The 16772-nt window shown below is 39.6% G+C and overlaps 1 protein-coding gene across 5 annotated transcripts in view; it reads left to right on the top strand.

Moving 5' to 3' along the window:
* FSTL4 (follistatin like 4) overlaps positions 1–16772 on the top strand; it is a 529137-nt gene that overhangs the window by 224844 nt on the left and 287521 nt on the right. The gene's annotated exons all lie outside the window — the stretch shown is intronic.

The following is a 16772-nucleotide window of genomic DNA, read 5'->3' as shown; positions in this document are numbered from 1 at the left end:
TTTTCTATCTATCTAATGTACCTGGGGCAAAGGGGGGGTTAAGTGACTTGCCCAGGGTCACAAGGAGCAACGTGGGTTTGAACCCACAACCCCAGGGTGCTGAGGCTGTAGCTTTAACCACTGCGCCACACTGCTCCATCGGTTGTACGTTGGGCCGCTTCTCGCCTCTCTTGTGGTTTTGATTTTTTCATGGCTATGAATTTGCCAACAGCTGTTCTCGCAGAGTTGTCACTTGTTTCTGTGGGAGAGAATGATGATGATGTGCAAAAAGGTAGACTTTACCTCCATGCATCTCCCGGGTTTATGGCTAGGGCGCAGGGATCAGCTTTAAAGAAATAAGCTTACCCACTGCGACTGATGGATGAATAAAGTATAGCATCACAAGAAGTGTGTGTTTTGTTCAAGGCAGACAGGAGGAATCGGTCTCCTGTTTCAGGGCTATTACAGGCTTTCAGTCTTCTGTTTTATTTAAGCCCTGTTCACTTTTTTTTTTTACCGGCAGCTTGTTACTAAAGCAGCAATTAATCATTGTCTTTCTAACAAAGAAGCAGTAACTATGAAAATATCCCCAGTATTTATGTTCTGCTAATACTGTACTTTCCAGTGCAGTGAAAATATGTTGTATTTCAAAGTGAGAGGGCACAGGACCATCCGTTTTCCATTCAAACTCAGAAAGTCACTCTGCTTAGTGTAAAAGTGGCTAAACCTAATGGAGGGACTTCTTGCCATGAAACACATTGTATTCCTTGGTTTTTCCTTCCCTTTAAACGATCTCTGGCAAACAAAACTGTGGAAGGAAAGCCATGATGGGAGTTGAGGGTTAGCTCTCTTTGACCTGAGTCCTTGCGTGGCAAAAAGAACTAGCTTAATTTCTTCTAATCCAGGTCTAGCTATCTTGTCCATCCAGACAGAGTATAAGAAAAGGAATGCTTCATGATTTGTAGATTTTCCTGCCCCTCCCCCCCCCCACAAGAATGAATTTATTGCAACAGAAAAGCAGTTAAAGGGGTTGGGTAGACAATTTCTGCTTCTTCCTTTCTCCAATCAGAAGTGAAGGGCTGACTGACTTCTTTGATCAACAAAGAAGAGAAAAAGGAAGGTTTGGGAACTGCTTTAGAATTACAGTAAATAGAATCAGGATACTCATCTTTACACGTGTACTGTATGTGTAAGATGGGTGATTGTATAAGTGTGCTTGTTCAAGATACTCTACATATGTACGTGATGGACTCTTCGTCTGATTTTCTCTTTGAGATTTTTTTCACATGAATTATATCTGGCTGAAGAATGTAAAAAGGAATTTCTTTAAAGAGTTTCTACTGTCTGGTTAATTGGGAGTAGTCCTATCCTATTTATTTTTTTTCCTGGTAATTGGTCTTTGAAACTTTATCGTACCCTTGATGCTGGCAACTCACCATACCATAACTATATCGGGTCATGATTTTACAACTATGATATTCTATTAAAGATTGTTTAACCATTAATTTGCTTGGGTTCCCCTTGTTCTTTGTATGGTATTTTGACTTCAAGGGACCTCCTCTCTGTACATGATATTCCTGAAACCAGCAGTTAAAAATGTTGATAATATAGGGCATTTCTTTCCAAGGTTCTATTTAATAGCAAAATAGCAAACAGTAAGCAATTAATATATGATTTTGGTGTTTATTCAGAGGCTGGAGAAGCTGGGGCTCTTTTCCCTAGAAAAGCGGAGACTTAGAGGGGATATAATAGAAACTTATAAGATCATGAAGGGTATAGAGAAGGTAGAGAGGGACAGATTCTTCAGACTGGCGGGTGCAACAAAAACAAGAGGGCACTCAAAAAAATTGAAGGGAGATAGGTTTAGAACAAATGCTAGGAAGTTCTTCTTCACTCAGAGGGTGGTGGACACCTGGAATGCGCTTCCAGAGGGGGTGGTTGAGCAGAGTACGACTTTGGGTTTCAAAATGGGATTGGACAAGTTCCTGAGGGAAAAGGGGATTGAAGGATACAATTAGAGTGTTACTATACAGTAATACATCACTTACAGGTCATTGACCTGAGGGGCCGCCGCGTGAGCGGACTGCTGGGCATGATGGACCTATGGTCTGACTCGGCAGAGGCAGTGCTTAGAACTTTCAGTCCCCCCCCCCCACTTCTCTGAGATCTTCAGTCACTTCTCAATTTATGATCTTTAGCTCTCACCTTTTTGTTTCATTGATATCTGTCGTCCCCTCATGCCCTACCAGTCTCTTGTGCTCTTTCCTTTTTGTCCCTTCTGCTATATCTCACTTTTTTCATCCCTCCTCACTTTCTTCATTGGTAGATCCAGCATTGATACAAAAGGTGTAACTCGCAAGAGCCCTCACCAGCAAAGAACTCATGAACTAGCATGGGGTGGGGATGGGTGGTATAATCACTACAAGACTGATATAAAAGGAACCACACTTGTTTCTCCAGTCCCTCCACTCTTTTGTCTCTATTTCTGGGTGACTTTTTAGTAAGAAACATAAAGCTGTGTTTTTTTTTCCATGTGCTGTATTTAACTTAATGGATGTTTCCCTCTAATTAGCAAATAGCTTTACTGTATGCCCAGAAAAATAGAAGGTTTTGCATGCAATATCTTTGTATTGATGTGCCCTGTTTATGTGGTGGCTTATTGAGCTTGAAGCAAATTTTTTTTTTTTTTTTTTTTTTTTAAATAACCCCAGAGAGCTATTTAGCAGATCGCATTAAGGACATCCAAACTATGCCTAAGTTCCGTCCATAGAACTTAGGTCTATCTGAAACCTAAACTATGTTCAAAAGTAGACTTCCCTACAATGCCTATAAGACCTAGTTTTACAATTGCTATGCAGCTTGCTAGCTCACTCTGTAGCACACTGGTTAAACCTACAGCCTTCTACCCTAATGTTGCTGGTTCAAATCCCAGTCACTCTGTCTGATGGAAGAGAAATAAATAAAAGCATTAAACAGATCCAACTCCCAGTAATACAATTATAATGAAAAACAGCATAAAATTGCCATTCTAATAACAATAATAAAATATTATAACATTAAGGACATTGTTTGGATGCCTAAATCTCACCTACACCCTGGTTCTCTAAAGCACACTTAAACAGTACTGAACTCCGCTGAGCACGATTCTACAAAGTGCACCTAACTATAGATGTGTTTTGCAGAATCGGGACCTCAGTGGACAGCGCACCTAAGCTTTCACACAGGGATGACGATTCAGCACCACTCTTAGTGGACAGCGCAAATAAGCTTTCACACAGGGATGACAGTTCAGCACCACTCTTAGTGGACAGCGCAAATAAGCTTTCACACAGGGATGACAGTTCAGCACCACTCTTAGTGGACAGCACACCTAAGCTTTCTTCAGTTACCTTAACATTTGCTCCTTAATTCAGTACTTCTCAGAGGATCTTCAGATTGCAAGTTAAATATATTGTACTGCAGTAATGTTTAATTTAGGAGCTTCTGTTTGAAAGCTATTTCCCCCCCTTTCATATCTGTGTGCAAACTTTTAATATATGTGGCCCTTTTCTCTTTATATGCTTAGACATTTTCTTGACTTTTGCCTGTAGCTTTTTATAGAACCTCATGGTGAATTTCTTCTCGTTCAATTGGTACTAAAGTATTCTAATTTGCTAACAAACTTATTATTTCAAAGCCAGTTCTCTGTTTTTAATTCAACTGGCGACTTGCAACACTTTCTACCCAAGAGCTGTTGTCTCATGGTCGCCCAGTTTTGAAGTTGGCAGCACAGAACATTTGAAGAAATGTGTGATGAGATGAGAATGAAAGGGTTGCATAAAGTTATGCATTTACATGTGAAACTTTCAAAAGAGACTCTAGCACTAGCAGGAAAGAAACAGAGAAAATCAGATAGTTAAGAAGGGGAAAACAACATTTCGAAATGATTTAACAGTAGTGTTCACTCTGCAGGAACTTTGCAAGGAGGAAAATATCACTTAAAGATAGTCTTGAGTCATCATTTTTGAAGCTAGAAAATTGTCTTTTTTAAAAAAAAAAAATTTATGATGTGTGATACAAATTTGCATATATTACACATGGAACAATTTAGGTAACTTCATTTATCAAATGCTGAAGTATTAATCTGGTTTAGTGTTGATAATTAATTGAAAATGTAATTTAACATATGGCTTTCTGAAAAGATAGCCTGGGATTTTATTTCATGCTTAATTTCCTTGGTTTGGTAATGCTCTGTAACAGTGACCTGCTCTGAAAAGGTTTTACAGGTTGTAGAAATATGGTCTCTTGTACTGCAAACAGTATCTTGTAGTGACAGCTTTAATCATAAGACTAGTTAGAGGTACAGGACCTCAAAGATAAGAATATAATTTCATCTTGAGTTTTTCTGCTATTCTACATTAGATATGACACTTGTGATATCTCATTGTTCTCACCCTATGAAATGAGCTGAATGCAGCACAGTTTCAAATTTTAGATTCCGTACAAACGTAAGGAAGTTCTTCTTCACCCAGAGAGTGGTAGAAAGCTGGAACGTTCTTCCAGAGGCTGTTATAGGGGAAAACACCCTCCAGGAATTCAAGACAAAGTTAGACAAGTTTCTGCTGAACAAGAACATGCGCTGGTAGGGCTAGTCTCAGTTAGGGTGCTGGTCTTAGACCAGAGAGCCGCCGCGTGAGCGAACTGCTGGGCATGATGGACCACTGGTCTGACTCAGGAGTGGCAGTTCTTATGTTCTTAAGATAGTTGTGGAGAATTAATGAGTGAATAATTAAATGTTTGTGTTCAAGGGCTTTGAAACATTGCTTAAAAAAATAGTCAATATAGAAAATATCATACAGCTATAGAGAGAACAGCCACTCCAGATCCCCTAAACAGGACTGTTGGGCTGAGTTGTTGGGGCTAAGGGCTTTAATGCACGGAATAGCACACGCTACATTGCCGTGTGCGCTAGACCTTAACGCCAGCATTGAGCTGGCGTTAGTTCTAGAAGCATACCGCACGGTAATTTCCTGTGTGCGCTAAAAACGCTAGTGCACCTTAGTAAAAGGAGCCCTAAGTGCTCTGAGATCTTTCTCCACTTTTTTGAAAATAAACTTTAGATATCTGGAGTGGCTGTATGATATAACATAAGATCAGCCGTACTGGGTCAGACCAATGGTCCATCAAGCCCAGTAGCCTATTCTCTTGGTGGCCAATCCAGGTCCCTAGAACCTGGTCAACATTCCATAGAGAATCCCAAAGGGTAGCAACATTCCCTGCTACCAATCCAGGGCAAGCAGTTTGATCATGTAACTCCCCTTCTAAAGAATGCGCACTGGCTTCCAGTTACCCACCGGATAACATACAAACTATGCATACTCACTTTCAAATCTCTCCTTAATAAAACTCCAGCATTCATATATAAATTATTAATTCCTTATTCTCCAAATAGAACATTGAGATCCAATGAACAGAATTTACTAACAATTCCATCTCTTAAGGTTATTAACACAAGATGGCAATTTATTTTCTCTGTTACCGCACCTCAAACTTGGAACGCCCTTCCTATTTACTTAAGGGAAGAGCGCAATCTGGAGAAATTCAAAAGTAATTTAAAAACATTTCTCTTTAGAGATGCCTTTGGTAATTAACTAAACAGTTCGTAGGTCAAATTATTTTTATTGTATCATATTATAACTTCTATTTGTTTCCCTTTTTGTACTTTTCCTTTTTTGTTCTACTTTCCTATATTGATTTTGTATTTCACCTCCCTTCTTTCCTTGTGTTTATGAATTTGTTAAGTTAAATTTTTAATCCCTTATGTCGTTATACATAGTTTTGTATTGTATTGTCTCCCAGTTATTGTAATTTTAAATTGTTCATCGCTTAGAAATACGATTAAGCGATTAATCAAAAAAACCATTAAACTTGAAACTTGAAAACTTCCCCTATGTGTTTCTCAATAACAGACTATAGACTTTTCCTCCAGGAACTTGTCAAAACCTTTCTTAAAACCAACTATACTAATCCACTCTTACCACAACCTCTGGCATTGCATTCCAGAGCTTAACTATTCTCCGAGTGAAAAAAATTTCCTCCTATTGGTTTTAAAAGTATTTCCCTGTGCTGTAACTTCAACAAGTGTCCCCTGGTCTTTGCAGTTTTTAACGGAGCAAAAAATCGATCCACTTGAACCTGTTCTACTCCACTCAGGATTTTGTAGACTTCAATCATATCTTTTCCAAGCTGAAGAGCCCTAATCGTTGTAGTCTTTCTTCATACGAGGATTTATAGGATTCAAGTTCTTAGGTGTAGCTTTGTTAAAGAAATAGTCCCATGATAACTTACACCAGTAGCCACATGAGGCCTCTGCTGGGTCTTTCATATCCATTTTCTATGAGTTTGAAGAAATTGGATCACCAAAGTTCTTTTCCTTGTCTGTTTCTGATGTGAGCAGCAGGATGCTCTCGCCAGAGTTATCTGCTTCCCTCCCATGCTTTGTGGACGTTCTGTTTAACAATGAGTTGGCAGCCAGTTCATCATGGAGAGCTGCAGTGAATAGTCGGAGACGGTTATTAATAGGATTTGGCATAACAGAGTAATGAAGAGTATGTCACTGATTCATTTTAAGAGATTTGTGGAGAGCGGGTTAATTAAACAGTGTGGTCTAAGCTGCTGTGTAATACTTTTCTGGAGAGTACTTGCTTAGGAAACATTTTCACATCTGTGTGTTTGACAGCTGGTACAGATGTGTATTCATTGGCACACATTTTGGTTCTTTAAGGCATCTTAAATACTATAATGTATGAAAATCTATTTAATACAGGGATCTCAAAGTCCCTCTTTGAGGGCCGCAATCCAGTCGGGTTTTCAGGATTTCCCCAATGAATATGCATGAGATCTATGTGCATGCACTGCTTTCAATGCATATTCATTGGGGAAATCCTGAAAACCCGACTGGATTGCGGCCCTCAAGGAGGGACTTTGAGACCCCTGATTTAATACATATTACCTTATGAATTAGCATAAATACAATTAATTTCATAAGAACATAAGAATAGCCATATTGGGTCAGAATAGTGGTCAATCTAGCCCACTATCCTGTTTCTAACTGAAAAGCCAAAATTTCAAAAAATGAACCAAACTTTTTTTTGTTGTTGTTGTTGCCTGTGCATATCCCTAACCACTGCAGCTACTTTTTGATTAATTTATGGTGTGTGCTAACTCTTATTTTGCATTGAAATTCTTCTACAAAACTGCATGCTCTGTACTTTTAAGAATACACCTTGACCATGTGTCTATACAGCAGAAAATGAACCGATCTTAACGTCTGCACAAAAACTGCAAGCGTGCTAGATTTAGAGCATTGAAGACAAGGAGAAACACAAATAAAATCACGGAAGCATTTTTTTTATTTTTTTTTATTTTTTGTAAAAATTTGTTCCACACTTGCAAGGGCTCTGGAAGGGTAGGTTGGGCCAAAGATGAGCTTGGAAAGGGATTTGTAGCCCTCACCCACTCTGTTTCTTCAGCTGGAGAAGGCTTTTTATCATCCCCATCCCCCCAGTCATTCTCCTATGACCCAATGAAGAGAATCCCCAACTTCACCCTAACTTTCTCTGTTTCTAGGATCTAGGAAGGGGACCACATGGTACAAGAACTTGCACCCGTTGCATTTCGGACATTTTCTATTCTTTTTTGACTGGCAACATCTGTATTCCCCCTCCCCCCCCCCACAAAAAAATGCATCCACCATTTCCAGTCATGTCTACAATATAGCATGAAATGCCCTAGCTATACAGTATATCCACAATAAACAGAGCAGAATTATGAGTCAGTAGCACAGAACATTTGAAGAAATGTATGATGGGAATAATAATATGGCTTCATTTCCAGGAGAGACAAGCTGGACCTTATTTCATGCTGAAAAAGAGAGTCCTATTTTTTTTATGGAAATCAAAACATCTTCACGCATTTAATGTGAAAACCAGGACTGACATACTCTTCTCATGGCCACTTTCCCTTTTTAAATTGCATGCTATGGGATTTGAATACCCAACATTATAAAATAACTTATAACCAGATGCACACAAAATCCCATTTGGTGCCAACTAATACCAATAGTTGGTTTTTAGCATCCAATTATTGCTTGCCAATGGCTTGTTAGCTAATTAATAATAATAATAATAATAATTTTATTTTTTATATACCGCCAAAGCCATAGTGGTTCGAGGTGGTTTACAACAAGAAGAGCTGGACAGTCAGCGAATGTAAAGTAACAAAGGAGATTTTGGATACAGCGAGAAGAAAAAAAAAATAACAGTGATGATTTTTTGTTACATAAATACACAATGTGGGGGAACAAGAAGATGTGAAAAGGGGTACAGTAGAGGGTTTAAGGGTTCTTGGTTACAAATCGGTTGAACAGGTTTGTTTTAATTAGTTTTCTGAAGTTGCCTAGCCAGTTGTTATGTTGACTTGATTGGAAGGCTAGCGTTCTCTTTAGGAATCTTTTCTATTGCCATATCTTTGCAGTACACCCAAATCTGGGTACCATATGTAGAATGCTGAAGTATAGCACTTAGATCCTGTCTTATATAATAGTCCCTAGTGCACATTATACAACTGGACCTATAATTCATATACAGTGAGTGCCATGTTCATCTAGACATCAATTTATAGAATCGCCACTTTATCTGCATAGAGGCAGTTTTCCAAAAAGCTAATTTCTTAACTCCTCCCTCTACCTTTCCTCCACCCTTTCACTATATGAATAATATTGAGCTGGAAGGAGGGTTCTGGGGCCTGAAACTGTCCATACAACATCACACCAAAACAGGAGATCCTACCTTCACACGGTAGAGATACAAGAAAAATGAAAAGCAGGCAAATCTATAACGTTAAAAAAAAAAATTGATCCAATTAAAATGATATTGAACAATGGAACTTGATGCTAGTGGATGCAGACCTCAATGAGATTACGTTATCATGTAATACCTACCTTAAAACAGGCATGCAGAAGCACTAATGTGACATCATGAAGGCGATATGGCTCCACGACACCTGGGAGAGGCAGAGGTGGCTCACTGCATCTATGAGCCATTAGTCTAATCAGTGTGGAGCTATGAGGCCAAGCAGAAAATGAATAAGAGCAAAACTAGATGTGTTATCACCCAGTACAGAAAAAAAAATCATCAAAACACACTTTACCTTATTCCTTTCATCTGTCTTGTAAACTGTACTGCATTCTATACCTTCTGCATTTTCCATGTTTAATATATATCATGCCCTGAATTCTTTTGCAATCAGAACATGAAACACAGGACTCTGAAGTTCTTCATTTACTCTCTTTGACCTTGGGTTGTCATTTCAACTGTTGTCTGTGCTCCAAGATGCCATATTGTGATCAAATGATAATACAGCCTTGTCCATTCCATCTACGTCTTGCAGAAGCTGAAATGTAGTAACACAAGTACTGAAAGAGAGAAAACAGCTTTCCCTAGAGGTGAATATATACTTAATTCTAAAGTTCTAGGCCTGCAATATAGTTTGTCCTGTATGGGTGAAAGATGCTATATGAGATTGCGTTATTACTATTAACTTACCACCAACTTCTATAAAATACTTAGGTCTAAATTCTATAAATGGCGTCCACATTTGTGTGGTTAAATAATCAAGAGGAGTTCCAGTTAAGAAGTACTGTCTGAGCTTCTAAAAAGACGAATCCGAACTCTTATCACCATCGTTGTTATTGAAATAGTTTTCAGAGTTCTTGCTCCTAGTGGAATCATCCTTTGTTTTGAAATCCAGACAGTGGGGTTCCCTGAAGCAGTTTGCAAAACATGGGCCATGACGATTTTTATAATCCAGAGATATATATTTTTTTTTGTGATATTTAATATAAAGAAACTGCTTTATTTTCACTTGTTCAAAAGTTTACAGTGATCGGATGGTGCAAGCTCTGATTTTGAGTCAACTTGACTATTGTAATATCGTGCATCTTGCTGGAGCCCCCCCAAAATCTGCAGAGACATTGCATTATTCAGAATACAGCGGTCCGCTTGATTTACTATCTGAAGTACGATCATGTTACACCTTACTATTGTCAATTGCATTGGCTACTGATTGAAGCGCAGATTAAGCTCTCAAGTTTGGTTGTTTCTGCTTTAAGGTACTGGCGGGTTTAATTCCAGAATATCTCTTGGAATCATTTACATTCAATAACTCCAAACATTCCAGGAAATCACAAGCACTATTCTCTTTTCCATCAGCCAAGGGTTGTAAATTTAAAAGATTTCAACAACGTTTGCTGTCTTTTCAAGCGGCACTATGAGATAAGGATTTGACTTTCTTAATTATGTCGACAGACTTATCTACAATTTCGACGTGCCTTAAAAACGTATCTTTTTACTGAATATTTAGAAAATTAGACATGCTCTGCCTTTCTTCTCATCATTTGTGAACCAATGATGAGAAGCGGTATTTAACATAGTAACATATTAGATGAAAGCAGATAAAGACCCGAATGGTCCATCGGGTCTGCCCAACCTGATTCAATCTAAAAATTTGTTGGGTTGGTTTTTGGGGTTTATTTCCTCCTTCTTAGCTATTTCTGGGCAAGAATCCAAAGCTCTGTTAGGTTCCAACTACTGAAGTCTCCATCAAAGCTCACTCTAGTCCATCTACACCCTCCCAGCTATTGAAGTGTTTCGGCACAATAAAAATGCTTTCCTTAGGGGTCTTATATGACACCAGCCTACATTTTAGTCTTGTGAACTGTGCTGCTTTTCTACATTTTTATTTTGCCAAACCACAACCCGTGTTGGGTCATTTTTATTGTATACGTTATTTGGTTTCTATCTTGTGGGTCACTTGTGACTGTATTCACCCTTTGTGGATTGTTTTTAAATTATTGTTTTTACATTCCATTACATTGGTGTCTTCTATCTCGTCAATACCTTTCAGTTCCAGGCGGTTTACAAAAGAATTGGCCTGGGCATTCCCAGGGAGATTACAAGGTTGATAGTTTTAAAATGCATTAGGATCTGGGGAGTTGGGAAGGTTATTTATATCAATTGACAGTTTTCTTGAATAGCATGGTTTTCAGTTCTTTCCAGAAGGTTTTGTAGTTGGGCATTGTGCTCATCAGATTGGAGAGGTGGTGGTCTAGTCTTGCTGCTTGAATGCTTATTAAACGACAAACTGGTACATCCAATCTTCTGTTCCACAATCTCTTTGCTGTTTTGCTGCATCGTTTCCTTTGTGGACCTTTTTAGTGAAATTTAGAATTTTGTTGTTTTGTCTATTGTAGTTCCTTTGAAATTCCAATTTTGCTCATAGTCTGTAGATTGCTGAGATCTATGCCTTAGCCCTTTGCAGTATAGCAAGTTTTGACAAACTATAAACTGCCCACAGGTGCAAGGACTTTGGCTTGGCATAAGGTCTTGTGCCTTAAGCTGGGTAGGCAACTGCATGCTTCACTAATATTCTGTAACAGTCCCATACCAAACTGCCATGACAGAATTCACACTTAGCGCTAGAGAATGACAAGGGGACAAATTTTTCCCCATCCCATTCCTGCCCCATTCCTACAAGCTCTGCCTCATCTGCAGAAGTCTCAAATGCTTTAAAATCATAAGTGTCCAAGGCTTGTGCGGTTAAGGCAGAGCTTACAGGAATGGGGCGGAGAAAATTGGGTTTCTGTGGAGATGGGACAAACTTGTCCCCATGTCATTTTCTAAACTCTAGAAATCATAATGTAGTAAAAGTGAGCCAAGTCTAGGACAATGAAGCCATTGTGACATCACTGATGAGGTTGGCTCTTAGGCATTGATGGAATGAGGCATTATGATGTCACAATACCAGCTCTGGTTATAAGAGGCTGAAATGTTTCACGCTATTTATTCAATTTTCTATACTGTTCTCCCAAGTAGAGAATGATATGGGGACAAATTTTTCCCTATCCCTGTGGGAATTCATTTTCTCGTCCTGTCGCCATGAGTTCTTTTCCTGCCCCTGCCCCATTCCTGCAAGCTCTGTCCTCATCTGCACATGCCTCAAACAATTTAAATTCTGTGTCTTCCTGTGCCATAATTACCATACAATGTGAATCTCAGCACCTAATTTTCTTAAATGGAGGCTATTAGCATAATCAGTCCGTCCCTGCAAGAAGTTATCTTACAAGTCTGCCTAACTCCATTTCAAGATCCTTTGTTCAATTTTTTCAGTTTTTTATTTATAGATCCTCAGAGGGCCACCTCGCACTCAAAATGTATTTCATAGTGCGGGGCTTTATGCACCCTTTCGTCACTGGACCTGTCTTTTGAATTGTGTGTAACATACGTTTTTAATGTTATGATTAAAGTATAGAGTATACTAAAAGTACTTAGCTTTTTAATTGACGCTAGTCGGGAGGGTAGAATCATAAATGTCCAACATGTTTCGCCCGTCTGTCTACCAGGGCTTTGTCAAGGCTCCCTCTCCCGTTAAGTAACCACATTCACCAACCTGTGCGTCACCGACATTTATGATTCTACCCTCCCGACTAGCGTCAATTAAAAAGCTAAGTACTTTTAGTATACTCTATACTTTAATCATAACATTAAAAACGTATGTTACACACAATTCAAAAGACAGGTCCAGTGACGAAAGGGTGCATAAAGCCCCGCACTATGAAATACATTTGAGTGCGAGGTGGCCCTCTGAGGATCTATAAATAAAAAACTGAAAAAATTGAACAAAGGATCTTGAAATGGAGTTAGGCAGACTTGTAAGATAACTTCTTGCAGGGACGGACTGATCAAACAATTTAAAATCATAAATGTTTGAGGCTTGTGCGGTTAAAGCAGAGCTTACAGGAATGGGGCGGGGACGGGAAAATTGAGTTCCTGCAGGGAAGGGGACATATTTGTCCCCGTGCCGTGCTCTGCTTAGCACCCATCTCTGTAAGTAGTAAGTGCAAGTGGTTCACTTTCTGTTCAGTGGTTCAGGATAGCAAAGATGCTGCATGCTGTCTGCCAATCTTTCTGTCTAAGAGCATTCCAATATCTAATCGGGGTCCAAGCAGAAAATCCGAATGTTTATCATTGCTACGGAAAGCTGTTCTGACTGCAGAGCATCGCTGAAACATTTCAATCACCCGGGCAAGAAATAGATTTCTTATGGGCACTGCAAGAACCAGAAATATTTTCAGTGGGAGCCTACGGTAAAGTTATTGCTTTTTATCACCATGGAAACAACATGCAGGAAGGGTTTAGTGTACCCAAATGTTATCTATTTTTCACGCTGAATGGTACTTCTTCAACATAGCAAATGTCACAATGAAGGTGACTTGGCCATATATGTCCCCTTCTTTCATTCCCGTGATTTGTTTTTCTGATGGAATGCAGGGGACGAGAGATGAAACATGTGGTCTGAACAACCTTGATCATGCCATAGTGTTGACATCACAGAGTATGTGATGCACTGCAATTGCCGTTCACGTACACTAGCTACATTGCATTTTATCTAACATCTATTGGGAAGGTCTATGGTTGGGTGGAGGAGTAGCATAATCTATTCTCCTTCTCAGCCAACAAACACAAGAGAAGCTCCCACTCGCACTTCGTTTCTCCCCCGGTTAGAGGATGCAAACTAAAAAAACACTATGAGCATCTTCTCTCACATCAGGCTGCCCTATGGGGTAAAGACCTAGAACAACTCCTATTGCCCACCACTTATGAGGTATTCAGGAAACGCCTCAAAACTCACCTATTCCTGAAATACCTAGACAGCTGACCCACTTCCCTCCTTCCCCTCTCTTGCCCTTTCTCCCCATTGTTCCCACATCCCTTAAGTTAACTCAACTTGTACGTCAACTCAACTTGTACGCCACTAATCTTCTGTAAACCGCATAGAACTTAACGGTATTGCGGTATATAAACTGTTATTATTATTATTATTATTATAATGGTTAGAGCAGTTCAAATCCTACTGCAGCTCTTTGGTTTTGGGTAAGTCACTTAACCCTTCATTGCTTCAAGTACAAACTCAGATTCTGAGCCCTCCAGAGACAGGAAAATACCTAATGTACTTGGATGATAGTAATGTCAATAGCTTCAAGGCTTGAAAGCAGTACATAAGAAGCTTAAAGAAATTCAAAGCCTATAAGTATATAGGTACAAAGAGGGGCATTTTCGATGGGACATCCAAGTCCAACTTTGAATGTTTCCTGCGAGACATCCAAAGTCGGGGGACAAACAAACACCCATTTTCGAAAACTGTGAAATCACTAGACACCTTGGCCGACAGGACATCCAATCTTAGGACACCATACTTTATTCACTATTTGCAATCACAGAAACATCTAAGTGCAAAATGTCCAAATCCAAACGATTTGGAAGTGGAAGGTGCCAGCATTGTAATGCACTGGCCACACAGACCTTCTAGTACAACAGTGGTGCATATTAGAGGTCACTGTTGTGAACTTCATATAATGGGTGCTAGGTGTATACCTCACCATAATCGCCTTTATAATTTATGGTGAGCCCTCCAAAACTCTTCCAATATCTACTATATCCACCTGTCTACCACCCCAATAGCCCTTATGGCTTCAGGTAGAACCAATATGACAGTATAGTAGAATTTTGGTGGCCTCTTACTTTCAACCTTGAATGTAGTTGTTAGAGTGGCTTATGGGCCTGGGTCCTTTTCTCTAGGGCGCTCTAGCCCACCCACCAGGCTATTAAGATACCTGTGTGATGTTATACTAGGCCAGGGGTGTCCAATGTCGGTCCTCGAGGGCCGCAGTCCAGTCGGATTTTCAGGATTTCCCCAATGAATATACATGAGGTCTATTTGCATGCACTGCTTTCATTGTATGCTAATAGATCTCATGCATATTCATTGGGGAAATCCTGAAAACCCGACTGGATTGCAGCCCTCGAGAACTGACATTGGACACCCCTGTACTAGGCTATCCCATACCAGATGCTACTGTTCTAGAGACAGGTATATGCTGTTTCATTCAGATTTTTGTGGGATGGGAGGGAGTTAGTGACCGTTAGGGAAGTATGTGGGGGGGAGGGGGGGTCATTACTTAATCCCTGCAGTGGCCATCTAGTTAGTTTGAGTATCTTTTTGGCACTTAGATGTTATTAAGACAGGTCTATTCTTGTATGTCTAGTTCCATCCAGGACATCTTGGTAAAACGTTTATCGCTGCAAGACGTCCAAAGCTAAACCCACCCAAGGCCTGCCAACATGTCCCCCTTTAGTCTTGGGGACACAATGGGTAGAATGTCCTGTAAGACATCCAGAAAGTTGGTTGTGAAAATTGGCACTTGGACATCCTGACGATTAATGATGTCCAAATTGCAATATATGTTGCTTTTTGGACATCTTAGGTTTTTTTTATAATGCCCTTAATAGCCTACGGCTGACATTGGCAAAAACCAAACAGTTGACCCACCTTGCTTTTCTATGATAAATAAAATACTTTTAAATTTAAGATAAACCTTTCAGAGAGGAAGATGACACTTTTCTTTTTTCTCCTTATTTAAGAAACTTTTTGCTATGCTTTGAGCAGGTCTTAATTTGTAGACAAGAAATGAAATGGAACTGTAGAGATGGGCAAGGGGGGTAGATGAGTCAGAGGCATCGGCAACAGGATTGTCTCCCAGCCACACACGTGGTTTATAGAATACTATACGTTTTATGGTGGCACTTGGTGGCAGGCACAAGTTGGCAAACACAAAGTGCTGCACATAATTTATAGAATTCTATAAACGGTGCGTGTGACTGGGAGACAATCTTACGGCCCACCTATGCTTCACCCAAATGTATCCCCCTACCTTATAGAAAAGTGCCTAGTGCAGTAGGCACCTAACTCTCGATGGGTGGCGGCTTTGACATGTGAAACTTGTGTGTACCTCGAGGTGAAAGCGTAACAGTGGCGACCACCACCTAAAACTACCAATAGCTTTTCTGCTTGCACTAACTAATTTAGCGCGCTCTAAATTCTAAGGAGGCCATAGAATATAATGGGTGCCTTAGCATTTAGTGTGTGCTAAATTGGTTAGTGCGCCTTAGTGAAAAGACCCCTTAAACTGTATAGTTATACAGATAGCAGATGAATGGAGAGGAGAAGTAGCCTGATGATCAGTGCAGTGACTTCCAAACCAGGGGAACCAGGCTCAATTCCCACTGCAGCTCTTTGTGATCCTCAGCGAGTCACTTAACCCTTTCAGGACCAAGGGACATATTTGTCCCATAACTTTAAAATCCTATAAATTTTGATTGGGATAGTCTACAGTTCTAAATTTGATATGTACGGATTCCATATGATACTACCTTTATGTAAACAAACTGGTTCCGACATTCATTCATTAGCGTCGTTGCCAGATTGACGAGAAGATTCACTTGCCACACTGTCCATAAGCCAGAAGTGTGATTTTTTTAAATAAAAATAATGATATTTCACAAAAAAAAAATCAATTTTTTGGCATCTGCAAGCCCTTTTTACCATAAAAATGTCATCAAAACCACAAAAATTGGCCTACGATCCTTATGGTCCTGAAAGGGTTAACCCTTCACTGCCCCAAGTACAAAACAAATACCTGTATGTAATATGTGAGTCACTTTGATTGTAACCACAGAAAGGCAGAATATCAAATCTCATCCCCTTTCCCCTGAATATTACTGACACTCCATAGAGTTAGGTGAAACTGCCACATTCCACTCTGACAGTCTCTAAGAATTTTCAACAGCACTCTACACTCTACAGATGGTATTGCTGAAAAAAAATCACAAATGGGGCAGCTGGCCATTATATAGAAA

This window comes from Geotrypetes seraphini, chromosome 18 (genome assembly GCF_902459505.1).
Source record: "Geotrypetes seraphini chromosome 18, aGeoSer1.1, whole genome shotgun sequence".
Classification (NCBI taxonomy): Eukaryota; Metazoa; Chordata; class Amphibia; order Gymnophiona; family Dermophiidae; genus Geotrypetes; species Geotrypetes seraphini.
This window is presented reverse-complemented; position numbering and strand designations above follow the sequence as displayed.